This window comes from Schistocerca cancellata, unplaced genomic scaffold (genome assembly GCF_023864275.1).
Source record: "Schistocerca cancellata isolate TAMUIC-IGC-003103 unplaced genomic scaffold, iqSchCanc2.1 HiC_scaffold_889, whole genome shotgun sequence".
Taxonomy (NCBI): Eukaryota; Metazoa; Arthropoda; class Insecta; order Orthoptera; family Acrididae; genus Schistocerca; species Schistocerca cancellata.
Window position 1 is genome coordinate 21,151 of NW_026046899.1, and position 26,675 is coordinate 47,825.

The following is a 26,675-nucleotide window of genomic DNA, read 5'->3' on the forward strand; positions in this document are numbered from 1 at the left end:
TATGACAGCACAAGCACGAGAAACATCTGCGAGACGGGCGCGGGCCTGACCGGCGTGTCCGAGACGCCGTGGGCGGCCGTTCGGAGCTACTAGAGCAGCGCTGTGCCGTGCCATGGAAAGGTGCGAAACCAAGGACAGAAGACACAGAATTTTTGTTTACAAATTTGCACGTGTACACTGCTACAAAACAATAAGCCCGGACGTATTTCGGAACATTTCTGCCGCTTAATACTGTTTTGTTATTTCCAGAGACACTTTGGAAATCTTCCTTGGCACACGCTTCTTCAAACTGAGTTCCCTAATATCGTATCTTTTGTTTATTACAACAGATTTAAGTCATTGTGGAAACATCTTTGTCGCATCGGAAAGGTAGCGTGAAGAGACGGCTGGCAGGGCTGGCGACAAGAAAGCAAAATATGAAGACAGCCAGAGGTCCCAGGCAGTCGCCGATCCGAATACTAACGTTGTTGCTTAACTTGGGTGATGGCACGAGAACGGTTGGTTTTTTTTTTATTTATTTATTTATTTAGTTACTTTTCGGAATTTAGCACTGCTGCGTAACAGTAGGCTCTGGCGCATTTCAAGAACACATCTGTCGATTGGTAGTGTTTTGTCATTTTCAACGAGTTCCTAGCACTCTTCCTTCGCGCATTCTTACTCAAACCGAGTTCATTACCGTAATTTCGTATCTTACGTTTAATACAGTACTTTAAAATGCTTGTGGAAGCATCTTTGTCGACACCTGAAAGTTATTATGAAAAGAGGCCTGGCAGGTGTAGCGACGTAAAAATGAAAAAATGAGAAAGAGCCAACAGCACGCGGTGTTCCCAGGCGGTCACCCATCCAAGTACTAACCGCGCCCGATGTTGCTTAACTTCGGTGAACGGACGAGAACCGGTGTAGTCAACATGGTATGGCCGTTGGCGTCCTTATACTGTAGCCGCACCACGGAGGAAGCATTCGCCTCTTCTCCCAACACACGCAATCGCCGCTTTCCGTGGCACATTTGACGCAAAGCGCGTCTTTCCACCTCGAAGGTGGCGCGGAGTGCGCGCTCGCCTCGGCGTCTCATAGGCGACTGCCGAACGTAGGTGAGACGCACAACACAGCTGCTCGATGCACCGCCTGTCATTCGTTTGGTGCGTGCGGCCTCCGACACCCACTGGCGACGCGCCTTGTTCCTGTTATCCGGCGCAGGGCTTGCGCGCGGCCGGGCGGCGGGGGCACTGCGCGGGGTGTTGCAGTGTCCTGCTGGACCGACGGAAGCTTTCTCACCTGCCTGACACACGCCGCGCTTCCAGATTTATGCGTAATTTGCGCGGTGCATTTGCATTCGCGCCTGTCCCCCCTCCCGTCCCGACTTGTCCCGACTTTGCTCGACTGCCGCTCGCTGCCGCTCGGGTCGCGGCCCATATGACAGCACAAGCACGAGAAACATCTGCGAGACGGGCGCGGGCCTGACCGGCGTGTCCGAGACGCCGTGGGCGGCCGTTCGGAGCTACTAGAGCAGCGCTGTGCCGTGCCATGGAAAGGTGCGAAACCAAGGACAGAAGACACAGAATTTTTGTTTACAAATTTGCACGTGTACACTGCTACAAAACAATAAGCCCGGACGTATTTCGGAACATTTCTGCCGCTTAATACTGTTTTGTTATTTCCAGAGACACTTTGGAAATCTTCCTTGGCACACGCTTCTTCAAACTGAGTTCCCTAATATCGTATCTTTTGTTTATTACAACAGATTTAAGTCATTGTGGAAACATCTTTGTCGCATCGGAAAGGTAGCGTGAAGAGACGGCTGGCAGGGCTGGCGACAAGAAAGCAAAATATGAAGACAGCCAGAGGTCCCAGGCAGTCGCCGATCCGAATACTAACGTTGTTGCTTAACTTGGGTGATGGCACGAGAACGGTTGGTTTTTTTTTTATTTATTTATTTATTTAGTTACTTTTCGGAATTTAGCACTGCTGCGTAACAGTAGGCTCTGGCGCATTTCAAGAACACATCTGTCGATTGGTAGTGTTTTGTCATTTTCAACGAGTTCCTAGCACTCTTCCTTCGCGCATTCTTACTCAAACCGAGTTCATTACCGTAATTTCGTATCTTACGTTTAATACAGTACTTTAAAATGCTTGTGGAAGCATCTTTGTCGACACCTGAAAGTTATTATGAAAAGAGGCCTGGCAGGTGTAGCGACGTAAAAATGAAAAAATGAGAAAGAGCCAACAGCACGCGGTGTTCCCAGGCGGTCACCCATCCAAGTACTAACCGCGCCCGATGTTGTTTAACTTCGGTGATCGGACGAGAACCGGTGTAGTCAACATGGTATGGCCGTTGGCGTCCTTATACTGTAGCCGCACCACGGAAGAAGCATTCGCCTCTTCTCCCAACACACGCAATCGCCGCTTTCCGTGGCACATTTGACGCAAAGCGCGTCTTTCCACCTCGAAGGTGGCGCGGAGTGCGCGCTCGCCTCGGCGTCTCATAGGCGACTGCCGAACGTAGGTGAGACGCACAACACAGCTGCTCGATGCACCGCCTGTCATTCGTTTGGTGCGTGCGGCCTCCGACACCCACTGGCGACGCGCCTTGTTCCTGTTATCCGGCGCAGGGCTTGCGCGCGGCCGGGCGGCGGGGGCACTGCGCGGGGTGTTGCAGTGTCCTGCTGGACCGACGGAAGCTTTCTCACCTGCCTGACACACGCCGCGCTTCCAGATTTATGCGTAATTTGCGCGGTGCATTTGCATTCGCGCCTGTCCCCCCTCCCGTCCCGACTTGTCCCGACTTTGCTCGACTGCCGCTCGCTGCCGCTCGGGTCGCGGCCCATATGACAGCACAAGCACGAGAAACATCTGCGAGACGGGCGCGGGCCTGACCGGCGTGTCCGAGACGCCGTGGGCGGCCGTTCGGAGCTACTAGAGCAGCGCTGTGCCGTGCCATGGAAAGGTGCGAAACCAAGGACAGAAGACACAGAATTTTTGTTTACAAATTTGCACGTGTACACTGCTACAAAACAATAAGCCCGGACGTATTTCGGAACATTTCTGCCGCTTAATACTGTTTTGTTATTTCCAGAGACACTTTGGAAATCTTCCTTGGCACACGCTTCTTCAAACTGAGTTCCCTAATATCGTATCTTTTGTTTATTACAACAGATTTAAGTCATTGTGGAAACATCTTTGTCGCATCGGAAAGGTAGCGTGAAGAGACGGCTGGCAGGGCTGGCGACAAGAAAGCAAAATATGAAGACAGCCAGAGGTCCCAGGCAGTCGCCGATCCGAATACTAACGTTGTTGCTTAACTTGGGTGATGGCACGAGAACGGTTGGTTTTTTTTTTATTTATTTATTTATTTAGTTACTTTTCGGAATTTAGCACTGCTGCGTAACAGTAGGCTCTGGCGCATTTCAAGAACACATCTGTCGATTGGTAGTGTTTTGTCATTTTCAACGAGTTCCTAGCACTCTTCCTTCGCGCATTCTTACTCAAACCGAGTTCATTACCGTAATTTCGTATCTTACGTTTAATACAGTACTTTAAAATGCTTGTGGAAGCATCTTTGTCGACACCTGAAAGTTATTATGAAAAGAGGCCTGGCAGGTGTAGCGACGTAAAAATGAAAAAATGAGAAAGAGCCAACAGCACGCGGTGTTCCCAGGCGGTCACCCATCCAAGTACTAACCGCGCCCGATGTTGCTTAACTTCGGTGAACGGACGAGAACCGGTGTAGTCAACATGGTATGGCCGTTGGCGTCCTTATACTGTAGCCGCACCACGGAGGAAGCATTCGCCTCTTCTCCCAACACACGCAATCGCCGCTTTCCGTGGCACATTTGACGCAAAGCGCGTCTTTCCACCTCGAAGGTGGCGCGGAGTGCGCGCTCGCCTCGGCGTCTCATAGGCGACTGCCGAACGTAGGTGAGACGCACAACACAGCTGCTCGATGCACCGCCTGTCATTCGTTTGGTGCGTGCGGCCTCCGACACCCACTGGCGACGCGCCTTGTTCCTGTTATCCGGCGCAGGGCTTGCGCGCGGCCGGGCGGCGGGGGCACTGCGCGGGGTGTTGCAGTGTCCTGCTGGACCGACGGAAGCTTTCTCACCTGCCTGACACACGCCGCGCTTCCAGATTTATGCGTAATTTGCGCGGTGCATTTGCATTCGCGCCTGTCCCCCCTCCCGTCCCGACTTGTCCCGACTTTGCTCGACTGCCGCTCGCTGCCGCTCGGGTCGCGGCCCATATGACAGCACAAGCACGAGAAACATCTGCGAGACGGGCGCGGGCCTGACCGGCGTGTCCGAGACGCCGTGGGCGGCCGTTCGGAGCTACTAGAGCAGCGCTGTGCCGTGCCATGGAAAGGTGCGAAACCAAGGACAGAAGACACAGAATTTTTGTTTACAAATTTGCACGTGTACACTGCTACAAAACAATAAGCCCGGACGTATTTCGGAACATTTCTGCCGCTTAATACTGTTTTGTTATTTCCAGAGACACTTTGGAAATCTTCCTTGGCACACGCTTCTTCAAACTGAGTTCCCTAATATCGTATCTTTTGTTTATTACAACAGATTTAAGTCATTGTGGAAACATCTTTGTCGCATCGGAAAGGTAGCGTGAAGAGACGGCTGGCAGGGCTGGCGACAAGAAAGCAAAATATGAAGACAGCCAGAGGTCCCAGGCAGTCGCCGATCCGAATACTAACGTTGTTGCTTAACTTGGGTGATGGCACGAGAACGGTTGGTTTTTTTTTTATTTATTTATTTATTTAGTTACTTTTCGGAATTTAGCACTGCTGCGTAACAGTAGGCTCTGGCGCATTTCAAGAACACATCTGTCGATTGGTAGTGTTTTGTCATTTTCAACGAGTTCCTAGCACTCTTCCTTCGCGCATTCTTACTCAAACCGAGTTCATTACCGTAATTTCGTATCTTACGTTTAATACAGTACTTTAAAATGCTTGTGGAAGCATCTTTGTCGACACCTGAAAGTTATTATGAAAAGAGGCCTGGCAGGTGTAGCGACGTAAAAATGAAAAAATGAGAAAGAGCCAACAGCACGCGGTGTTCCCAGGCGGTCACCCATCCAAGTACTAACCGCGCCCGATGTTGCTTAACTTCGGTGAACGGACGAGAACCGGTGTAGTCAACATGGTATGGCCGTTGGCGTCCTTATACTGTAGCCGCACCACGGAGGAAGCATTCGCCTCTTCTCCCAACACACGCAATCGCCGCTTTCCGTGGCACATTTGACGCAAAGCGCGTCTTTCCACCTCGAAGGTGGCGCGGAGTGCGCGCTCGCCTCGGCGTCTCATAGGCGACTGCCGAACGTAGGTGAGACGCACAACACAGCTGCTCGATGCACCGCCTGTCATTCGTTTGGTGCGTGCGGCCTCCGACACCCACTGGCGACGCGCCTTGTTCCTGTTATCCGGCGCAGGGCTTGCGCGCGGCCGGGCGGCGGGGGCACTGCGCGGGGTGTTGCAGTGTCCTGCTGGACCGACGGAAGCTTTCTCACCTGCCTGACACACGCCGCGCTTCCAGATTTATGCGTAATTTGCGCGGTGCATTTGCATTCGCGCCTGTCCCCCCTCCCGTCCCGACTTGTCCCGACTTTGCTCGACTGCCGCTCGCTGCCGCTCGGGTCGCGGCCCATATGACAGCACAAGCACGAGAAACATCTGCGAGACGGGCGCGGGCCTGACCGGCGTGTCCGAGACGCCGTGGGCGGCCGTTCGGAGCTACTAGAGCAGCGCTGTGCCGTGCCATGGAAAGGTGCGAAACCAAGGACAGAAGACACAGAATTTTTGTTTACAAATTTGCACGTGTACACTGCTACAAAACAATAAGCCCGGACGTATTTCGGAACATTTCTGCCGCTTAATACTGTTTTGTTATTTCCAGAGACACTTTGGAAATCTTCCTTGGCACACGCTTCTTCAAACTGAGTTCCCTAATATCGTATCTTTTGTTTATTACAACAGATTTAAGTCATTGTGGAAACATCTTTGTCGCATCGGAAAGGTAGCGTGAAGAGACGGCTGGCAGGGCTGGCGACAAGAAAGCAAAATATGAAGACAGCCAGAGGTCCCAGGCAGTCGCCGATCCGAATACTAACGTTGTTGCTTAACTTGGGTGATGGCACGAGAACGGTTGGTTTTTTTTTTATTTATTTATTTATTTAGTTACTTTTCGGAATTTAGCACTGCTGCGTAACAGTAGGCTCTGGCGCATTTCAAGAACACATCTGTCGATTGGTAGTGTTTTGTCATTTTCAACGAGTTCCTAGCACTCTTCCTTCGCGCATTCTTACTCAAACCGAGTTCATTACCGTAATTTCGTATCTTACGTTTAATACAGTACTTTAAAATGCTTGTGGAAGCATCTTTGTCGACACCTGAAAGTTATTATGAAAAGAGGCCTGGCAGGTGTAGCGACGTAAAAATGAAAAAATGAGAAAGAGCCAACAGCACGCGGTGTTCCCAGGCGGTCACCCATCCAAGTACTAACCGCGCCCGATGTTGCTTAACTTCGGTGAACGGACGAGAACCGGTGTAGTCAACATGGTATGGCCGTTGGCGTCCTTATACTGTAGCCGCACCACGGAGGAAGCATTCGCCTCTTCTCCCAACACACGCAATCGCCGCTTTCCGTGGCACATTTGACGCAAAGCGCGTCTTTCCACCTCGAAGGTGGCGCGGAGTGCGCGCTCGCCTCGGCGTCTCATAGGCGACTGCCGAACGTAGGTGAGACGCACAACACAGCTGCTCGATGCACCGCCTGTCATTCGTTTGGTGCGTGCGGCCTCCGACACCCACTGGCGACGCGCCTTGTTCCTGTTATCCGGCGCAGGGCTTGCGCGCGGCCGGGCGGCGGGGGCACTGCGCGGGGTGTTGCAGTGTCCTGCTGGACCGACGGAAGCTTTCTCACCTGCCTGACACACGCCGCGCTTCCAGATTTATGCGTAATTTGCGCGGTGCATTTGCATTCGCGCCTGTCCCCCCTCCCGTCCCGACTTGTCCCGACTTTGCTCGACTGCCGCTCGCTGCCGCTCGGGTCGCGGCCCATATGACAGCACAAGCACGAGAAACATCTGCGAGACGGGCGCGGGCCTGACCGGCGTGTCCGAGACGCCGTGGGCGGCCGTTCGGAGCTACTAGAGCAGCGCTGTGCCGTGCCATGGAAAGGTGCGAAACCAAGGACAGAAGACACAGAATTTTTGTTTACAAATTTGCACGTGTACACTGCTACAAAACAATAAGCCCGGACGTATTTCGGAACATTTCTGCCGCTTAATACTGTTTTGTTATTTCCAGAGACACTTTGGAAATCTTCCTTGGCACACGCTTCTTCAAACTGAGTTCCCTAATATCGTATCTTTTGTTTATTACAACAGATTTAAGTCATTGTGGAAACATCTTTGTCGCATCGGAAAGGTAGCGTGAAGAGACGGCTGGCAGGGCTGGCGACAAGAAAGCAAAATATGAAGACAGCCAGAGGTCCCAGGCAGTCGCCGATCCGAATACTAACGTTGTTGCTTAACTTGGGTGATGGCACGAGAACGGTTGGTTTTTTTTTTATTTATTTATTTATTTAGTTACTTTTCGGAATTTAGCACTGCTGCGTAACAGTAGGCTCTGGCGCATTTCAAGAACACATCTGTCGATTGGTAGTGTTTTGTCATTTTCAACGAGTTCCTAGCACTCTTCCTTCGCGCATTCTTACTCAAACCGAGTTCATTACCGTAATTTCGTATCTTACGTTTAATACAGTACTTTAAAATGCTTGTGGAAGCATCTTTGTCGACACCTGAAAGTTATTATGAAAAGAGGCCTGGCAGGTGTAGCGACGTAAAAATGAAAAAATGAGAAAGAGCCAACAGCACGCGGTGTTCCCAGGCGGTCACCCATCCAAGTACTAACCGCGCCCGATGTTGCTTAACTTCGGTGAACGGACGAGAACCGGTGTAGTCAACATGGTATGGCCGTTGGCGTCCTTATACTGTAGCCGCACCACGGAGGAAGCATTCGCCTCTTCTCCCAACACACGCAATCGCCGCTTTCCGTGGCACATTTGACGCAAAGCGCGTCTTTCCACCTCGAAGGTGGCGCGGAGTGCGCGCTCGCCTCGGCGTCTCATAGGCGACTGCCGAACGTAGGTGAGACGCACAACACAGCTGCTCGATGCACCGCCTGTCATTCGTTTGGTGCGTGCGGCCTCCGACACCCACTGGCGACGCGCCTTGTTCCTGTTATCCGGCGCAGGGCTTGCGCGCGGCCGGGCGGCGGGGGCACTGCGCGGGGTGTTGCAGTGTCCTGCTGGACCGACGGAAGCTTTCTCACCTGCCTGACACACGCCGCGCTTCCAGATTTATGCGTAATTTGCGCGGTGCATTTGCATTCGCGCCTGTCCCCCCTCCCGTCCCGACTTGTCCCGACTTTGCTCGACTGCCGCTCGCTGCCGCTCGGGTCGCGGCCCATATGACAGCACAAGCACGAGAAACATCTGCGAGACGGGCGCGGGCCTGACCGGCGTGTCCGAGACGCCGTGGGCGGCCGTTCGGAGCTACTAGAGCAGCGCTGTGCCGTGCCATGGAAAGGTGCGAAACCAAGGACAGAAGACACAGAATTTTTGTTTACAAATTTGCACGTGTACACTGCTACAAAACAATAAGCCCGGACGTATTTCGGAACATTTCTGCCGCTTAATACTGTTTTGTTATTTCCAGAGACACTTTGGAAATCTTCCTTGGCACACGCTTCTTCAAACTGAGTTCCCTAATATCGTATCTTTTGTTTATTACAACAGATTTAAGTCATTGTGGAAACATCTTTGTCGCATCGGAAAGGTAGCGTGAAGAGACGGCTGGCAGGGCTGGCGACAAGAAAGCAAAATATGAAGACAGCCAGAGGTCCCAGGCAGTCGCCGATCCGAATACTAACGTTGTTGCTTAACTTGGGTGATGGCACGAGAACGGTTGGTTTTTTTTTTATTTATTTATTTATTTAGTTACTTTTCGGAATTTAGCACTGCTGCGTAACAGTAGGCTCTGGCGCATTTCAAGAACACATCTGTCGATTGGTAGTGTTTTGTCATTTTCAACGAGTTCCTAGCACTCTTCCTTCGCGCATTCTTACTCAAACCGAGTTCATTACCGTAATTTCGTATCTTACGTTTAATACAGTACTTTAAAATGCTTGTGGAAGCATCTTTGTCGACACCTGAAAGTTATTATGAAAAGAGGCCTGGCAGGTGTAGCGACGTAAAAATGAAAAAATGAGAAAGAGCCAACAGCACGCGGTGTTCCCAGGCGGTCACCCATCCAAGTACTAACCGCGCCCGATGTTGCTTAACTTCGGTGAACGGACGAGAACCGGTGTAGTCAACATGGTATGGCCGTTGGCGTCCTTATACTGTAGCCGCACCACGGAGGAAGCATTCGCCTCTTCTCCCAACACACGCAATCGCCGCTTTCCGTGGCACATTTGACGCAAAGCGCGTCTTTCCACCTCGAAGGTGGCGCGGAGTGCGCGCTCGCCTCGGCGTCTCATAGGCGACTGCCGAACGTAGGTGAGACGCACAACACAGCTGCTCGATGCACCGCCTGTCATTCGTTTGGTGCGTGCGGCCTCCGACACCCACTGGCGACGCGCCTTGTTCCTGTTATCCGGCGCAGGGCTTGCGCGCGGCCGGGCGGCGGGGGCACTGCGCGGGGTGTTGCAGTGTCCTGCTGGACCGACGGAAGCTTTCTCACCTGCCTGACACACGCCGCGCTTCCAGATTTATGCGTAATTTGCGCGGTGCATTTGCATTCGCGCCTGTCCCCCCTCCCGTCCCGACTTGTCCCGACTTTGCTCGACTGCCGCTCGCTGCCGCTCGGGTCGCGGCCCATATGACAGCACAAGCACGAGAAACATCTGCGAGACGGGCGCGGGCCTGACCGGCGTGTCCGAGACGCCGTGGGCGGCCGTTCGGAGCTACTAGAGCAGCGCTGTGCCGTGCCATGGAAAGGTGCGAAACCAAGGACAGAAGACACAGAATTTTTGTTTACAAATTTGCACGTGTACACTGCTACAAAACAATAAGCCCGGACGTATTTCGGAACATTTCTGCCGCTTAATACTGTTTTGTTATTTCCAGAGACACTTTGGAAATCTTCCTTGGCACACGCTTCTTCAAACTGAGTTCCCTAATATCGTATCTTTTGTTTATTACAACAGATTTAAGTCATTGTGGAAACATCTTTGTCGCATCGGAAAGGTAGCGTGAAGAGACGGCTGGCAGGGCTGGCGACAAGAAAGCAAAATATGAAGACAGCCAGAGGTCCCAGGCAGTCGCCGATCCGAATACTAACGTTGTTGCTTAACTTGGGTGATGGCACGAGAACGGTTGGTTTTTTTTTTATTTATTTATTTATTTAGTTACTTTTCGGAATTTAGCACTGCTGCGTAACAGTAGGCTCTGGCGCATTTCAAGAACACATCTGTCGATTGGTAGTGTTTTGTCATTTTCAACGAGTTCCTAGCACTCTTCCTTCGCGCATTCTTACTCAAACCGAGTTCATTACCGTAATTTCGTATCTTACGTTTAATACAGTACTTTAAAATGCTTGTGGAAGCATCTTTGTCGACACCTGAAAGTTATTATGAAAAGAGGCCTGGCAGGTGTAGCGACGTAAAAATGAAAAAATGAGAAAGAGCCAACAGCACGCGGTGTTCCCAGGCGGTCACCCATCCAAGTACTAACCGCGCCCGATGTTGCTTAACTTCGGTGAACGGACGAGAACCGGTGTAGTCAACATGGTATGGCCGTTGGCGTCCTTATACTGTAGCCGCACCACGGAGGAAGCATTCGCCTCTTCTCCCAACACACGCAATCGCCGCTTTCCGTGGCACATTTGACGCAAAGCGCGTCTTTCCACCTCGAAGGTGGCGCGGAGTGCGCGCTCGCCTCGGCGTCTCATAGGCGACTGCCGAACGTAGGTGAGACGCACAACACAGCTGCTCGATGCACCGCCTGTCATTCGTTTGGTGCGTGCGGCCTCCGACACCCACTGGCGACGCGCCTTGTTCCTGTTATCCGGCGCAGGGCTTGCGCGCGGCCGGGCGGCGGGGGCACTGCGCGGGGTGTTGCAGTGTCCTGCTGGACCGACGGAAGCTTTCTCACCTGCCTGACACACGCCGCGCTTCCAGATTTATGCGTAATTTGCGCGGTGCATTTGCATTCGCGCCTGTCCCCCCTCCCGTCCCGACTTGTCCCGACTTTGCTCGACTGCCGCTCGCTGCCGCTCGGGTCGCGGCCCATATGACAGCACAAGCACGAGAAACATCTGCGAGACGGGCGCGGGCCTGACCGGCGTGTCCGAGACGCCGTGGGCGGCCGTTCGGAGCTACTAGAGCAGCGCTGTGCCGTGCCATGGAAAGGTGCGAAACCAAGGACAGAAGACACAGAATTTTTGTTTACAAATTTGCACGTGTACACTGCTACAAAACAATAAGCCCGGACGTATTTCGGAACATTTCTGCCGCTTAATACTGTTTTGTTATTTCCAGAGACACTTTGGAAATCTTCCTTGGCACACGCTTCTTCAAACTGAGTTCCCTAATATCGTATCTTTTGTTTATTACAACAGATTTAAGTCATTGTGGAAACATCTTTGTCGCATCGGAAAGGTAGCGTGAAGAGACGGCTGGCAGGGCTGGCGACAAGAAAGCAAAATATGAAGACAGCCAGAGGTCCCAGGCAGTCGCCGATCCGAATACTAACGTTGTTGCTTAACTTGGGTGATGGCACGAGAACGGTTGGTTTTTTTTTTATTTATTTATTTATTTAGTTACTTTTCGGAATTTAGCACTGCTGCGTAACAGTAGGCTCTGGCGCATTTCAAGAACACATCTGTCGATTGGTAGTGTTTTGTCATTTTCAACGAGTTCCTAGCACTCTTCCTTCGCGCATTCTTACTCAAACCGAGTTCATTACCGTAATTTCGTATCTTACGTTTAATACAGTACTTTAAAATGCTTGTGGAAGCATCTTTGTCGACACCTGAAAGTTATTATGAAAAGAGGCCTGGCAGGTGTAGCGACGTAAAAATGAAAAAATGAGAAAGAGCCAACAGCACGCGGTGTTCCCAGGCGGTCACCCATCCAAGTACTAACCGCGCCCGATGTTGCTTAACTTCGGTGAACGGACGAGAACCGGTGTAGTCAACATGGTATGGCCGTTGGCGTCCTTATACTGTAGCCGCACCACGGAGGAAGCATTCGCCTCTTCTCCCAACACACGCAATCGCCGCTTTCCGTGGCACATTTGACGCAAAGCGCGTCTTTCCACCTCGAAGGTGGCGCGGAGTGCGCGCTCGCCTCGGCGTCTCATAGGCGACTGCCGAACGTAGGTGAGACGCACAACACAGCTGCTCGATGCACCGCCTGTCATTCGTTTGGTGCGTGCGGCCTCCGACACCCACTGGCGACGCGCCTTGTTCCTGTTATCCGGCGCAGGGCTTGCGCGCGGCCGGGCGGCGGGGGCACTGCGCGGGGTGTTGCAGTGTCCTGCTGGACCGACGGAAGCTTTCTCACCTGCCTGACACACGCCGCGCTTCCAGATTTATGCGTAATTTGCGCGGTGCATTTGCATTCGCGCCTGTCCCCCCTCCCGTCCCGACTTGTCCCGACTTTGCTCGACTGCCGCTCGCTGCCGCTCGGGCTCGCGGCCCATATGACAGCACAAGCACGAGAAACATCTGCGAGACGGGCGCGGGCCTGACCGGCGTGTCCGAGACGCCGTGGGCGGCCGTTCGGAGCTACTAGAGCAGCGCTGTGCCCGTGCCATGGAAAGGTGCGAAACCAAGGACAGAAGACACAGAATTTTTGTTTACAAATTTGCACGTGTACACTGCTACAAAACAATAAGCCCGGACGTATTTCGGAACATTTCTGCCGCTTAATACTGTTTTGTTATTTCCAGAGACACTTTGGAAATCTTCCTTGGCACACGCTTCTTCAAACTGAGTTCCCTAATATCGTATCTTTTGTTTATTACAACAGATTTAAGTCATTGTGGAAACATCTTTGTCGCATCGGAAAGGTAGCGTGAAGAGACGGCTGGCAGGGCTGGCGACAAGAAAGCAAAATATGAAGACAGCCAGAGGTCCCAGGCAGTCGCCGATCCGAATACTAACGTTGTTGCTTAACTTGGGTGATGGCACGAGAACGGTTGGTTTTTTTTTTATTTATTTATTTATTTAGTTACTTTTCGGAATTTAGCACTGCTGCGTAACAGTAGGCTCTGGCGCATTTCAAGAACACATCTGTCGATTGGTAGTGTTTTGTCATTTTCAACGAGTTCCTAGCACTCTTCCTTCGCGCATTCTTACTCAAACCGAGTTCATTACCGTAATTTCGTATCTTACGTTTAATACAGTACTTTAAAATGCTTGTGGAAGCATCTTTGTCGACACCTGAAAGTTATTATGAAAAGAGGCCTGGCAGGTGTAGCGACGTAAAAATGAAAAAAATGAGAAAGAGCCAACAGCACGCGGTGTTCCCAGGCGGTCACCCATCCAAGTACTAACCGCGCCCGATGTTGCTTAACTTCGGTGATCGGACGAGAACCGGTGTAGTCAACATGGTATGGCCGTTGGCGTCCTTATACTGTAGCCGCACCACGGAGGAAGCATTCGCCTCTTCTCCCAACACACGCAATCGCCGCTTTCCGTGGCACATTTGACGCAAAGCGCGTCTTTCCACCTCGAAGGTGGCGCGGAGTGCGCGCTCGCCTCGGCGTCTCATAGGCGACTGCCGAACGTAGGTGAGACGCACAACACAGCTGCTCGATGCACCGCCTGTCATTCGTTTGGTGCGTGCGGCCTCCGACACCCACTGGCGACGCGCCTTGTTCCTGTTATCCGGCGCAGGGCTTGCGCGCGGCCGGGCGGCGGGGGCACTGCGCGGGGTGTTGCAGTGTCCTGCTGGACCGACGGAAGCTTTCTCACCTGCCTGACACACGCCGCGCTTCCAGATTTATGCGTAATTTGCGCGGTGCATTTGCATTCGCGCCTGTCCCCCCTCCCGTCCCGACTTGTCCCGACTTTGCTCGACTGCCGCTCGCTGCCGCTCGGGTCGCGGCCCATATGACAGCACAAGCACGAGAAACATCTGCGAGACGGGCGCGGGCCTGACCGGCGTGTCCGAGACGCCGTGGGCGGCCGTTCGGAGCTACTAGAGCAGCGCTGTGCCGTGCCATGGAAAGGTGCGAAACCAAGGACAGAAGACACAGAATTTTTGTTTACAAATTTGCACGTGTACACTGCTACAAAACAATAAGCCCGGACGTATTTCGGAACATTTCTGCCGCTTAATACTGTTTTGTTATTTCCAGAGACACTTTGGAAATCTTCCTTGGCACACGCTTCTTCAAACTGAGTTCCCTAATATCGTATCTTTTGTTTATTACAACAGATTTAAGTCATTGTGGAAACATCTTTGTCGCATCGGAAAGGTAGCGTGAAGAGACGGCTGGCAGGGCTGGCGACAAGAAAGCAAAATATGAAGACAGCCAGAGGTCCCAGGCAGTCGCCGATCCGAATACTAACGTTGTTGCTTAACTTGGGTGATGGCACGAGAACGGTTGGTTTTTTTTTATTTATTTATTTATTTAGTTACTTTTCGGAATTTAGCACTGCTGCGTAACAGTAGGCTCTGGCGCATTTCAAGAACACATCTGTCGATTGGTAGTGTTTTGTCATTTTCAACGAGTTCCTAGCACTCTTCCTTCGCGCATTCTTACTCAAACCGAGTTCATTACCGTAATTTCGTATCTTACGTTTAATACAGTACTTTAAAATGCTTGTGGAAGCATCTTTGTCGACACCTGAAAGTTATTATGAAAAGAGGCCTGGCAGGTGTAGCGACGTAAAAATGAAAAAATGAGAAAGAGCCAACAGCACGCGGTGTTCCCAGGCGGTCACCCATCCAAGTACTAACCGCGCCCGATGTTGCTTAACTTCGGTGATCGGACGAGAACCGGTGTAGTCAACATGGTATGGCCGTTGGCGTCCTTATACTGTAGCCGCACCACGGAGGAAGCATTCGCCTCTTCTCCCAACACACGCAATCGCCGCTTTCCGTGGCACATTTGACGCAAAGCGCGTCTTTCCACCTCGAAGGTGGCGCGGAGTGCGCGCTCGCCTCGGCGTCTCATAGGCGACTGCCGAACGTAGGTGAGACGCACAACACAGCTGCTCGATGCACCGCCTGTCATTCGTTTGGTGCGTGCGGCCTCCGACACCCACTGGCGACGCGCCTTGTTCCTGTTATCCGGCGCAGGGCTTGCGCGCGGCCGGGCGGCGGGGGCACTGCGCGGGGTGTTGCAGTGTCCTGCTGGACCGACGGAAGCTTTCTCACCTGCCTGACACACGCCGCGCTTCCAGATTTATGCGTAATTTGCGCGGTGCATTTGCATTCGCGCCTGTCCCCCCTCCCGTCCCGACTTGTCCCGACTTTGCTCGACTGCCGCTCGCTGCCGCTCGGGTCGCGGCCCATATGACAGCACAAGCACGAGAAACATCTGCGAGACGGGCGCGGGCCTGACCGGCGTGTCCGAGACGCCGTGGGCGGCCGTTCGGAGCTACTAGAGCAGCGCTGTGCCGTGCCATGGAAAGGTGCGAAACCAAGGACAGAAGACACAGAATTTTTGTTTACAAATTTGCACGTGTACACTGCTACAAAACAATAAGCCCGGACGTATTTCGGAACATTTCTGCCGCTTAATACTGTTTTGTTATTTCCAGAGACACTTTGGAAATCTTCCTTGGCACACGCTTCTTCAAACTGAGTTCCCTAATATCGTATCTTTTGTTTATTACAACAGATTTAAGTCATTGTGGAAACATCTTTGTCGCATCGGAAAGGTAGCGTGAAGAGACGGCTGGCAGGGCTGGCGACAAGAAAGCAAAATATGAAGACAGCCAGAGGTCCCAGGCAGTCGCCGATCCGAATACTAACGTTGTTGCTTAACTTGGGTGATGGCACGAGAACGGTTGGTTTTTTTTTTATTTATTTATTTATTTAGTTACTTTTCGGAATTTAGCACTGCTGCGTAACAGTAGGCTCTGGCGCATTTCAAGAACACATCTGTCGATTGGTAGTGTTTTGTCATTTTCAACGAGTTCCTAGCACTCTTCCTTCGCGCATTCTTACTCAAACCGAGTTCATTACCGTAATTTCGTATCTTACGTTTAATACAGTACTTTAAAATGCTTGTGGAAGCATCTTTGTCGACACCTGAAAGTTATTATGAAAAGAGGCCTGGCAGGTGTAGCGACGTAAAAATGAAAAAATGAGAAAGAGCCAACAGCACGCGGTGTTCCCAGGCGGTCACCCATCCAAGTACTAACCGCGCCCGATGTTGCTTAACTTCGGTGATCGGACGAGAACCGGTGTAGTCAACATGGTATGGCCGTTGGCGTCCTTATACTGTAGCCGCACCACGGAGGAAGCATTCGCCTCTTCTCCCAACACACGCAATCGCCGCTTTCCGTGGCACATTTGACGCAAAGCGCGTCTTTCCACCTCGAAGGTGGCGCGGAGTGCGCGCTCGCCTCGGCGTCTCATAGGCGACTGCCGAACGTAGGTGAGACGCACAACACAGCTGCTCGATGCACCGCCTGTCATTCGTTTGGTGCGTGCGGCCTCCGACACCCACTGGCGACGCGCCTTGTTCCTGTTATCCGGCGCAGGGCTTGCGCGCGGCCGGGCGGCGGGGGCACTGCGCGGGGTGTTGCAGTGTCCTGCTGGACCGACGGAAGCTTTCTCACCTGCCTGACACACGCCGCGCTTCCAGATTTATGCGTAATTTGCGCGGTGCATTTGCATTCGCGCCTGTCCCCCCTCCCGTCCCGACTTGTCCCGACTTTGCTCGACTGCCGCTCGCTGCCGCTCGGGTCGCGGCCCATATGACAGCACAAGCACGAGAAACATCTGCGAGACGGGCGCGGGCCTGACCGGCGTGTCCGAGACGCCGTGGGCGGCCGTTCGGAGCTACTAGAGCAGCGCTGTGCCGTGCCATGGAAAGGTGCGAAACCAAGGACAGAAGACACAGAATTTTTGTTTACAAATTTGCACGTGTACACTGCTACAAAACAATAAGCCCGGACGTATTTCGGAACATTTCTGCCGCTTAATACTGTTTTGTTATTTCCAGAGACACTTTGGAAATCTTCCTTGGCACACGCTTCTTCAAACTGAGTTCCCTAATATCGTATCTTTTGTTTATTACAACAGATTTAAGTCATTGTGGAAACATCTTTGTCGCATCGGAAAGGTAGCGTGAAGAGACGGCTGGCAGGGCTGGCGACAAGAAAGCAAAATATGAAGACAGCCAGAGGTCCCAGGCAGTCGCCGATCCGAATACTAACGTTGTTGCTTAACTTGGGTGATGGCACGAGAACGGTTGGTTTTTTTTTATTTATTTATTTATTTAGTTACTTTTCGGAATTTAGCACTGCTGCGTAACAGTAGGCTCTGGCGCATTTCAAGAACACATCTGTCGATTGGTAGTGTTTTGTCATTTTCAACGAGTTCCTAGCACTCTTCCTTCGCGCATTCTTACTCAAACCGAGTTCATTACCGTAATTTCGTATCTTACGTTTAATACAGTACTTTAAAATGCTTGTGGAAGCATCTTTGTCGACACCTGAAAGTTATTATGAAAAGAGGCCTGGCAGGTGTAGCGACGTAAAAATGAAAAAATGAGAAAGAGCCAACAGCACGCGGTGTTCCCAGGCGGTCACCCATCCAAGTACTAACCGCGCCCGATGTTGCTTAACTTCGGTGATCGGACGAGAACCGGTGTAGTCAACATGGTATGGCCGTTGGCGTCCTTATACTGTAGCCGCACCACGGAGGAAGCATTCGCCTCTTCTCCCAACACACGCAATCGCCGCTTTCCGTGGCACATTTGACGCAAAGCGCGTCTTTCCACCTCGAAGGTGGCGCGGAGTGCGCGCTCGCCTCGGCGTCTCATAGGCGACTGCCGAACGTAGGTGAGACGCACAACACAGCTGCTCGATGCACCGCCTGTCATTCGTTTGGTGCGTGCGGCCTCCGACACCCACTGGCGACGCGCCTTGTTCCTGTTATCCGGCGCAGGGCTTGCGCGCGGCCGGGCGGCGGGGGCACTGCGCGGGGTGTTGCAGTGTCCTGCTGGACCGACGGAAGCTTTCTCACCTGCCTGACACACGCCGCGCTTCCAGATTTATGCGTAATTTGCGCGGTGCATTTGCATTCGCGCCTGTCCCCCCTCCCGTCCCGACTTGTCCCGACTTTGCTCGACTGCCGCTCGCTGCCGCTCGGGTCGCGGCCCATATGACAGCACAAGCACGAGAAACATCTGCGAGACGGGCGCGGGCCTGACCGGCGTGTCCGAGACGCCGTGGGCGGCCGTTCGGAGCTACTAGAGCAGCGCTGTGCCGTGCCATGGAAAGGTGCGAAACCAAGGACAGAAGACACAGAATTTTTGTTTACAAATTTGCACGTGTACACTGCTACAAAACAATAAGCCCGGACGTATTTCGGAACATTTCTGCCGCTTAATACTGTTTTGTTATTTCCAGAGACACTTTGGAAATCTTCCTTGGCACACGCTTCTTCAAACTGAGTTCCCTAATATCGTATCTTTTGTTTATTACAACAGATTTAAGTCATTGTGGAAACATCTTTGTCGCATCGGAAAGGTAGCGTGAAGAGACGGCTGGCAGGGCTGGCGACAAGAAAGCAAAATATGAAGACAGCCAGAGGTCCCAGGCAGTCGCCGATCCGAATACTAACGTTGTTGCTTAACTTGGGTGATGGCACGAGAACGGTTGGTTTTTTTTTATTTATTTATTTATTTAGTTACTTTTCGGAATTTAGCACTGCTGCGTAACAGTAGGCTCTGGCGCATTTCAAGAACACATCTGTCGATTGGTAGTGTTTTGTCATTTTCAACGAGTTCCTAGCACTCTTCCTTCGCGCATTCTTACTCAAACCGAGTTCATTACCGTAATTTCGTATCTTACGTTTAATACAGTACTTTAAAATGCTTGTGGAAGCATCTTTGTCGACACCTGAAAGTTATTATGAAAAGAGGCCTGGCAGGTGTAGCGACGTAAAAATGAAAAAATGAGAAAGAGCCAACAGCACGCGGTGTTCCCAGGCGGTCACCCATCCAAGTACTAACCGCGCCCGATGTTGCTTAACTTCGGTGATCGGACGAGAACCGGTGTAGTCAACATGGTATGGCCGTTGGCGTCCTTATACTGTAGCCGCACCACGGAGGAAGCATTCGCCTCTTCTCCCAACACACGCAATCGCCGCTTTCCGTGGCACATTTGACGCAAAGCGCGTCTTTCCACCTCGAAGGTGGCGCGGAGTGCGCGCTCGCCTCGGCGTCTCATAGGCGACTGCCGAACGTAGGTGAGACGCACAACACAGCTGCTCGATGCACCGCCTGTCATTCGTTTGGTGCGTGCGGCCTCCGACACCCACTGGCGACGCGCCTTGTTCCTGTTATCCGGCGCAGGGCTTGCGCGCGGCCGGGCGGCGGGGGCACTGCGCGGGGTGTTGCAGTGTCCTGCTGGACCGACGGAAGCTTTCTCACCTGCCTGACACACGCCGCGCTTCCAGATTTATGCGTAATTTGCGCGGTGCATTTGCATTCGCGCCTGTCCCCCCTCCCGTCCCGACTTGTCCCGACTTTGCTCGACTGCCGCTCGCTGCCGCTCGGGTCGCGGCCCATATGACAGCACAAGCACGAGAAACATCTGCGAGACGGGCGCGGGCCTGACCGGCGTGTCCGAGACGCCGTGGGCGGCCGTTCGGAGCTACTAGAGCAGCGCTGTGCCGTGCCATGGAAAGGTGCGAAACCAAGGACAGAAGACACAGAATTTTTGTTTACAAATTTGCACGTGTACACTGCTACAAAACAATAAGCCCGGACGTATTTCGGAACATTTCTGCCGCTTAATACTGTTTTGTTATTTCCAGAGACACTTTGGAAATCTTCCTTGGCACACGCTTCTTCAAACTGAGTTCCCTAATATCGTATCTTTTGTTTATTACAACAGATTTAAGTCATTGTGGAAACATCTTTGTCGCATCGGAAAGGTAGCGTGAAGAGACGGCTGGCAGGGCTGGCGACAAGAAAGCAAAATATGAAGACAGCCAGAGGTCCCAGGCAGTCGCCGATCCGAATACTAACGTTGTTGCTTAACTTGGGTGATGGCACGAGAACGGTTGGTTTTTTTTTTATTTATTTATTTATTTAGTTACTTTTCGGAATTTAGCACTGCTGCGTAACAGTAGGCTCTGGCGCATTTCAAGAACACATCTGTCGATTGGTAGTGTTTTGTCATTTTCAACGAGTTCCTAGCACTCTTCCTTCGCGCATTCTTACTCAAACCGAGTTCATTACCGTAATTTCGTATCTTACGTTTAATACAGTACTTTAAAATGCTTGTGGAAGCATCTTTGTCGACACCTGAAAGTTATTATGAAAAGAGGCCTGGCAGGTGTAGCGACGTAAAAATGAAAAAATGAGAAAGAGCCAACAGCACGCGGTGTTCCCAGGCGGTCACCCATCCAAGTACTAACCGCGCCCGATGTTGCTTAACTTCGGTGATCGGACGAGAACCGGTGTAGTCAACATGGTATGGCCGTTGGCGTCCTTATACTGTAGCCGCACCACGGAGGAAGCATTCGCCTCTTCTCCCAACACACGCAATCGCCGCTTTCCGTGGCACATTTGACGCAAAGCGCGTCTTTCCACCTCGAAGGTGGCGCGGAGTGCGCGCTCGCCTCGGCGTCTCATAGGCGACTGCCGAACGTAGGTGAGACGCACAACACAGCTGCTCGATGCACCGCCTGTCATTCGTTTGGTGCGTGCGGCCTCCGACACCCACTGGCGACGCGCCTTGTTCCTGTTATCCGGCGCAGGGCTTGCGCGCGGCCGGGCGGCGGGGGCACTGCGCGGGGTGTTGCAGTGTCCTGCTGGACCGACGGAAGCTTTCTCACCTGCCTGACACACGCCGCGCTTCCAGATTTATGCGTAATTTGCGCGGTGCATTTGCATTCGCGCCTGTCCCCCCTCCCGTCCCGACTTGTCCCGACTTTGCTCGACTGCCGCTCGCTGCCGCTCGGGTCGCGGCCCATATGACAGCACAAGCACGAGAAACATCTGCGAGACGGGCGCGGGCCTGACCGGCGTGTCCGAGACGCCGTGGGCGGCCGTTCGGAGCTACTAGAGCAGCGCTGTGCCGTGCCATGGAAAGGTGCGAAACCAAGGACAGAAGACACAGAATTTTTGTTTACAAATTTGCACGTGTACACTGCTACAAAACAATAAGCCCGGACGTATTTCGGAACATTTCTGCCGCTTAATACTGTTTTGTTATTTCCAGAGACACTTTGGAAATCTTCCTTGGCACACGCTTCTTCAAACTGAGTTCCCTAATATCGTATCTTTTGTTTATTACAACAGATTTAAGTCATTGTGGAAACATCTTTGTCGCATCGGAAAGGTAGCGTGAAGAGACGGCTGGCAGGGCTGGCGACAAGAAAGCAAAATATGAAGACAGCCAGAGGTCCCAGGCAGTCGCCGATCCGAATACTAACGTTGTTGCTTAACTTGGGTGATGGCACGAGAACGGTTGGTTTTTTTTTATTTATTTATTTATTTAGTTACTTTTCGGAATTTAGCACTGCTGCGTAACAGTAGGCTCTGGCGCATTTCAAGAACACATCTGTCGATTGGTAGTGTTTTGTCATTTTCAACGAGTTCCTAGCACTCTTCCTTCGCGCATTCTTACTCAAACCGAGTTCATTACCGTAATTTCGTATCTTACGTTTAATACAGTACTTTAAAATGCTTGTGGAAGCATCTTTGTCGACACCTGAAAGTTATTATGAAAAGAGGCCTGGCAGGTGTAGCGACGTAAAAATGAAAAAATGAGAAAGAGCCAACAGCACGCGGTGTTCCCAGGCGGTCACCCATCCAAGTACTAACCGCGCCCGATGTTGCTTAACTTCGGTGATCGGACGAGAACCGGTGTAGTCAACATGGTATGGCCGTTGGCGTCCTTATACTGTAGCCGCACCACGGAGGAAGCATTCGCCTCTTCTCCCAACACACGCAATCGCCGCTTTCCGTGGCACATTTGACGCAAAGCGCGTCTTTCCACCTCGAAGGTGGCGCGGAGTGCGCGCTCGCCTCGGCGTCTCATAGGCGACTGCCGAACGTAGGTGAGACGCACAACACAGCTGCTCGATGCACCGCCTGTCATTCGTTTGGTGCGTGCGGCCTCCGACACCCACTGGCGACGCGCCTTGTTCCTGTTATCCGGCGCAGGGCTTGCGCGCGGCCGGGCGGCGGGGGCACTGCGCGGGGTGTTGCAGTGTCCTGCTGGACCGACGGAAGCTTTCTCACCTGCCTGACACACGCCGCGCTTCCAGATTTATGCGTAATTTGCGCGGTGCATTTGCATTCGCGCCTGTCCCCCCTCCCGTCCCGACTTGTCCCGACTTTGCTCGACTGCCGCTCGCTGCCGCTCGGGTCGCGGCCCATATGACAGCACAAGCACGAGAAACATCTGCGAGACGGGCGCGGGCCTGACCGGCGTGTCCGAGACGCCGTGGGCGGCCGTTCGGAGCTACTAGAGCAGCGCTGTGCCGTGCCATGGAAAGGTGCGAAACCAAGGACAGAAGACACAGAATTTTTGTTTACAAATTTGCACGTGTACACTGCTACAAAACAATAAGCCCGGACGTATTTCGGAACATTTCTGCCGCTTAATACTGTTTTGTTATTTCCAGAGACACTTTGGAAATCTTCCTTGGCACACGCTTCTTCAAACTGAGTTCCCTAATATCGTATCTTTTGTTTATTACAACAGATTTAAGTCATTGTGGAAACATCTTTGTCGCATCGGAAAGGTAGCGTGAAGAGACGGCTGGCAGGGCTGGCGACAAGAAAGCAAAATATGAAGACAGCCAGAGGTCCCAGGCAGTCGCCGATCCGAATACTAACGTTGTTGCTTAACTTGGGTGATGGCACGAGAACGGTTGGTTTTTTTTTTATTTATTTATTTATTTAGTTACTTTTCGGAATTTAGCACTGCTGCGTAACAGTAGGCTCTGGCGCATTTCAAGAACACATCTGTCGATTGGTAGTGTTTTGTCATTTTCAACGAGTTCCTAGCACTCTTCCTTCGCGCATTCTTACTCAAACCGAGTTCATTACCGTAATTTCGTATCTTACGTTTAATACAGTACTTTAAAATGCTTGTGGAAGCATCTTTGTCGACACCTGAAAGTTATTATGAAAAGAGGCCTGGCAGGTGTAGCGACGTAAAAATGAAAAAATGAGAAAGAGCCAACAGCACGCGGTGTTCCCAGGCGGTCACCCATCCAAGTACTAACCGCGCCCGATGTTGCTTAACTTCGGTGATCGGACGAGAACCGGTGTAGTCAACATGGTATGGCCGTTGGCGTCCTTATACTGTAGCCGCACCACGGAGGAAGCATTCGCCTCTTCTCCCAACACACGCAATCGCCGCTTTCCGTGGCACATTTGACGCAAAGCGCGTCTTTCCACCTCGAAGGTGGCGCGGAGTGCGCGCTCGCCTCGGCGTCTCATAGGCGACTGCCGAACGTAGGTGAGACGCACAACACAGCTGCTCGATGCACCGCCTGTCATTCGTTTGGTGCGTGCGGCCTCCGACACCCACTGGCGACGCGCCTTGTTCCTGTTATCCGGCGCAGGGCTTGCGCGCGGCCGGGCGGCGGGGGCACTGCGCGGGGTGTTGCAGTGTCCTGCTGGACCGACGGAAGCTTTCTCACCTGCCTGACACACGCCGCGCTTCCAGATTTATGCGTAATTTGCGCGGTGCATTTGCATTCGCGCCTGTCCCCCCTCCCGTCCCGACTTGTCCCGACTTTGCTCGACTGCCGCTCGCTGCCGCTCGGGTCGCGGCCCATATGACAGCACAAGCACGAGAAACATCTGCGAGACGGGCGCGGGCCTGACCGGCGTGTCCGAGACGCCGTGGGCGGCCGTTCGGAGCTACTAGAGCAGCGCTGTGCCGTGCCATGGAAAGGTGCGAAACCAAGGACAGAAGACACAGAATTTTTGTTTACAAATTTGCACGTGTACACTGCTACAAAACAATAAGCCCGGACGTATTTCGGAACATTTCTGCCGCTTAATACTGTTTTGTTATTTCCAGAGACACTTTGGAAATCTTCCTTGGCACACGCTTCTTCAAACTGAGTTCCCTAATATCGTATCTTTTGTTTATTACAACAGATTTAAGTCATTGTGGAAACATCTTTGTCGCATCGGAAAGGTAGCGTGAAGAGACGGCTGGCAGGGCTGGCGACAAGAAAGCAAAATATGAAGACAGCCAGAGGTCCCAGGCAGTCGCCGATCCGAATACTAACGTTGTTGCTTAACTTGGGTGATGGCACGAGAACGGTTGGTTTTTTTTTTATTTATTTATTTATTTAGTTACTTTTCGGAATTTAGCACTGCTGCGTAACAGTAGGCTCTGGCGCATTTCAAGAACACATCTGTCGATTGGTAGTGTTTTGTCATTTTCAACGAGTTCCTAGCACTCTTCCTTCGCGCATTCTTACTCAAACCGAGTTCATTACCGTAATTTCGTATCTTACGTTTAATACAGTACTTTAAAATGCTTGTGGAAGCATCTTTGTCGACACCTGAAAGTTATTATGAAAAGAGGCCTGGCAGGTGTAGCGACGTAAAAATGAAAAAATGAGAAAGAGCCAACAGCACGCGGTGTTCCCAGGCGGTCACCCATCCAAGTACTAACCGCGCCCGATGTTGCTTAACTTCGGTGATCGGACGAGAACCGGTGTAGTCAACATGGTATGGCCGTTGGCGTCCTTATACTGTAGCCGCACCACGGAGGAAGCATTCGCCTCTTCTCCCAACACACGCAATCGCCGCTTTCCGTGGCACATTTGACGCAAAGCGCGTCTTTCCACCTCGAAGGTGGCGCGGAGTGCGCGCTCGCCTCGGCGTCTCATAGGCGACTGCCGAACGTAGGTGAGACGCACAACACAGCTGCTCGATGCACCGCCTGTCATTCGTTTGGTGCGTGCGGCCTCCGACACCCACTGGCGACGCGCCTTGTTCCTGTTATCCGGCGCAGGGCTTGCGCGCGGCCGGGCGGCGGGGGCACTGCGCGGGGTGTTGCAGTGTCCTGCTGGACCGACGGAAGCTTTCTCACCTGCCTGACACACGCCGCGCTTCCAGATTTATGCGTAATTTGCGCGGTGCATTTGCATTCGCGCCTGTCCCCCCTCCCGTCCCGACTTGTCCCGACTTTGCTCGACTGCCGCTCGCTGCCGCTCGGGTCGCGGCCCATATGACAGCACAAGCACGAGAAACATCTGCGAGACGGGCGCGGGCCTGACCGGCGTGTCCGAGACGCCGTGGGCGGCCGTTCGGAGCTACTAGAGCAGCGCTGTGCCGTGCCATGGAAAGGTGCGAAACCAAGGACAGAAGACACAGAATTTTTGTTTACAAATTTGCACGTGTACACTGCTACAAAACAATAAGCCCGGACGTATTTCGGAACATTTCTGCCGCTTAATACTGTTTTGTTATTTCCAGAGACACTTTGGAAATCTTCCTTGGCACACGCTTCTTCAAACTGAGTTCCCTAATATCGTATCTTTTGTTTATTACAACAGATTTAAGTCATTGTGGAAACATCTTTGTCGCATCGGAAAGGTAGCGTGAAGAGACGGCTGGCAGGGCTGGCGACAAGAAAGCAAAATATGAAGACAGCCAGAGGTCCCAGGCAGTCGCCGATCCGAATACTAACGTTGTTGCTTAACTTGGGTGATGGCACGAGAACGGTTGGTTTTTTTTTATTTATTTATTTATTTAGTTACTTTTCGGAATTTAGCACTGCTGCGTAACAGTAGGCTCTGGCGCATTTCAAGAACACATCTGTCGATTGGTAGTGTTTTGTCATTTTCAACGAGTTCCTAGCACTCTTCCTTCGCGCATTCTTACTCAAACCGAGTTCATTACCGTAATTTCGTATCTTACGTTTAATACAGTACTTTAAAATGCTTGTGGAAGCATCTTTGTCGACACCTGAAAGTTATTATGAAAAGAGGCCTGGCAGGTGTAGCGACGTAAAAATGAAAAAATGAGAAAGAGCCAACAGCACGCGGTGTTCCCAGGCGGTCACCCATCCAAGTACTAACCGCGCCCGATGTTGCTTAACTTCGGTGATCGGACGAGAACCGGTGTAGTCAACATGGTATGGCCGTTGGCGTCCTTATACTGTAGCCGCACCACGGAGGAAGCATTCGCCTCTTCTCCCAACACACGCAATCGCCGCTTTCCGTGGCACATTTGACGCAAAGCGCGTCTTTCCACCTCGAAGGTGGCGCGGAGTGCGCGCTCGCCTCGGCGTCTCATAGGCGACTGCCGAACGTAGGTGAGACGCACAACACAGCTGCTCGATGCACCGCCTGTCATTCGTTTGGTGCGTGCGGCCTCCGACACCCACTGGCGACGCGCCTTGTTCCTGTTATCCGGCGCAGGGCTTGCGCGCGGCCGGGCGGCGGGGGCACTGCGCGGGGTGTTGCAGTGTCCTGCTGGACCGAC

General features: G+C 52.3%; 19 non-coding genes across 19 annotated transcripts; all 19 read right to left on the bottom strand.

Annotated features, from left to right (window-relative positions):
* Positions 1–806: 806 nt before the first annotated feature.
* Positions 807–925, bottom strand: LOC126148614 (5S ribosomal RNA). Its single transcript, XR_007530590.1, has one exon. It is a non-coding gene; the product is annotated as a 5S ribosomal RNA (ribosomal RNA).
* Positions 926–2,218: 1,293 nt separating this feature from the next.
* LOC126148597 (5S ribosomal RNA) lies at positions 2,219–2,337 on the bottom strand. Its single transcript, XR_007530574.1, has one exon. It is a non-coding gene; the product is annotated as a 5S ribosomal RNA (ribosomal RNA).
* A 1,293-nt stretch (positions 2,338–3,630) lies between these two features.
* On the bottom strand, positions 3,631–3,749 carry LOC126148615 (5S ribosomal RNA). The gene has a single exon (XR_007530591.1). It is a non-coding gene; the product is annotated as a 5S ribosomal RNA (ribosomal RNA).
* Positions 3,750–5,042: 1,293 nt separating this feature from the next.
* Positions 5,043–5,161, bottom strand: LOC126148616 (5S ribosomal RNA). Its single transcript, XR_007530592.1, has one exon. It is a non-coding gene; the product is annotated as a 5S ribosomal RNA (ribosomal RNA).
* A 1,293-nt stretch (positions 5,162–6,454) lies between these two features.
* Positions 6,455–6,573, bottom strand: LOC126148617 (5S ribosomal RNA). Its single transcript, XR_007530593.1, has one exon. It is a non-coding gene; the product is annotated as a 5S ribosomal RNA (ribosomal RNA).
* Positions 6,574–7,866: 1,293 nt separating this feature from the next.
* On the bottom strand, positions 7,867–7,985 carry LOC126148618 (5S ribosomal RNA). Its single transcript, XR_007530594.1, has one exon. It is a non-coding gene; the product is annotated as a 5S ribosomal RNA (ribosomal RNA).
* Positions 7,986–9,278: 1,293 nt separating this feature from the next.
* LOC126148619 (5S ribosomal RNA) lies at positions 9,279–9,397 on the bottom strand. The gene has a single exon (XR_007530595.1). It is a non-coding gene; the product is annotated as a 5S ribosomal RNA (ribosomal RNA).
* Positions 9,398–10,690: 1,293 nt separating this feature from the next.
* On the bottom strand, positions 10,691–10,809 carry LOC126148620 (5S ribosomal RNA). Its single transcript, XR_007530596.1, has one exon. It is a non-coding gene; the product is annotated as a 5S ribosomal RNA (ribosomal RNA).
* A 1,293-nt stretch (positions 10,810–12,102) lies between these two features.
* On the bottom strand, positions 12,103–12,221 carry LOC126148621 (5S ribosomal RNA). Its single transcript, XR_007530597.1, has one exon. It is a non-coding gene; the product is annotated as a 5S ribosomal RNA (ribosomal RNA).
* A 1,296-nt stretch (positions 12,222–13,517) lies between these two features.
* LOC126148588 (5S ribosomal RNA) lies at positions 13,518–13,636 on the bottom strand. The gene has a single exon (XR_007530566.1). It is a non-coding gene; the product is annotated as a 5S ribosomal RNA (ribosomal RNA).
* Positions 13,637–14,928: 1,292 nt separating this feature from the next.
* On the bottom strand, positions 14,929–15,047 carry LOC126148600 (5S ribosomal RNA). Its single transcript, XR_007530577.1, has one exon. It is a non-coding gene; the product is annotated as a 5S ribosomal RNA (ribosomal RNA).
* Positions 15,048–16,340: 1,293 nt separating this feature from the next.
* LOC126148611 (5S ribosomal RNA) lies at positions 16,341–16,459 on the bottom strand. Its single transcript, XR_007530588.1, has one exon. It is a non-coding gene; the product is annotated as a 5S ribosomal RNA (ribosomal RNA).
* Positions 16,460–17,751: 1,292 nt separating this feature from the next.
* LOC126148622 (5S ribosomal RNA) lies at positions 17,752–17,870 on the bottom strand. Its single transcript, XR_007530598.1, has one exon. It is a non-coding gene; the product is annotated as a 5S ribosomal RNA (ribosomal RNA).
* Positions 17,871–19,162: 1,292 nt separating this feature from the next.
* LOC126148623 (5S ribosomal RNA) lies at positions 19,163–19,281 on the bottom strand. Its single transcript, XR_007530599.1, has one exon. It is a non-coding gene; the product is annotated as a 5S ribosomal RNA (ribosomal RNA).
* Positions 19,282–20,574: 1,293 nt separating this feature from the next.
* LOC126148589 (5S ribosomal RNA) lies at positions 20,575–20,693 on the bottom strand. The gene has a single exon (XR_007530567.1). It is a non-coding gene; the product is annotated as a 5S ribosomal RNA (ribosomal RNA).
* A 1,292-nt stretch (positions 20,694–21,985) lies between these two features.
* Positions 21,986–22,104, bottom strand: LOC126148590 (5S ribosomal RNA). Its single transcript, XR_007530568.1, has one exon. It is a non-coding gene; the product is annotated as a 5S ribosomal RNA (ribosomal RNA).
* Positions 22,105–23,397: 1,293 nt separating this feature from the next.
* On the bottom strand, positions 23,398–23,516 carry LOC126148591 (5S ribosomal RNA). The gene has a single exon (XR_007530569.1). It is a non-coding gene; the product is annotated as a 5S ribosomal RNA (ribosomal RNA).
* Positions 23,517–24,809: 1,293 nt separating this feature from the next.
* LOC126148592 (5S ribosomal RNA) lies at positions 24,810–24,928 on the bottom strand. The gene has a single exon (XR_007530570.1). It is a non-coding gene; the product is annotated as a 5S ribosomal RNA (ribosomal RNA).
* Positions 24,929–26,220: 1,292 nt separating this feature from the next.
* LOC126148593 (5S ribosomal RNA) lies at positions 26,221–26,339 on the bottom strand. The gene has a single exon (XR_007530571.1). It is a non-coding gene; the product is annotated as a 5S ribosomal RNA (ribosomal RNA).
* Between the last annotated feature and the right edge of the window lie 336 nt (positions 26,340–26,675).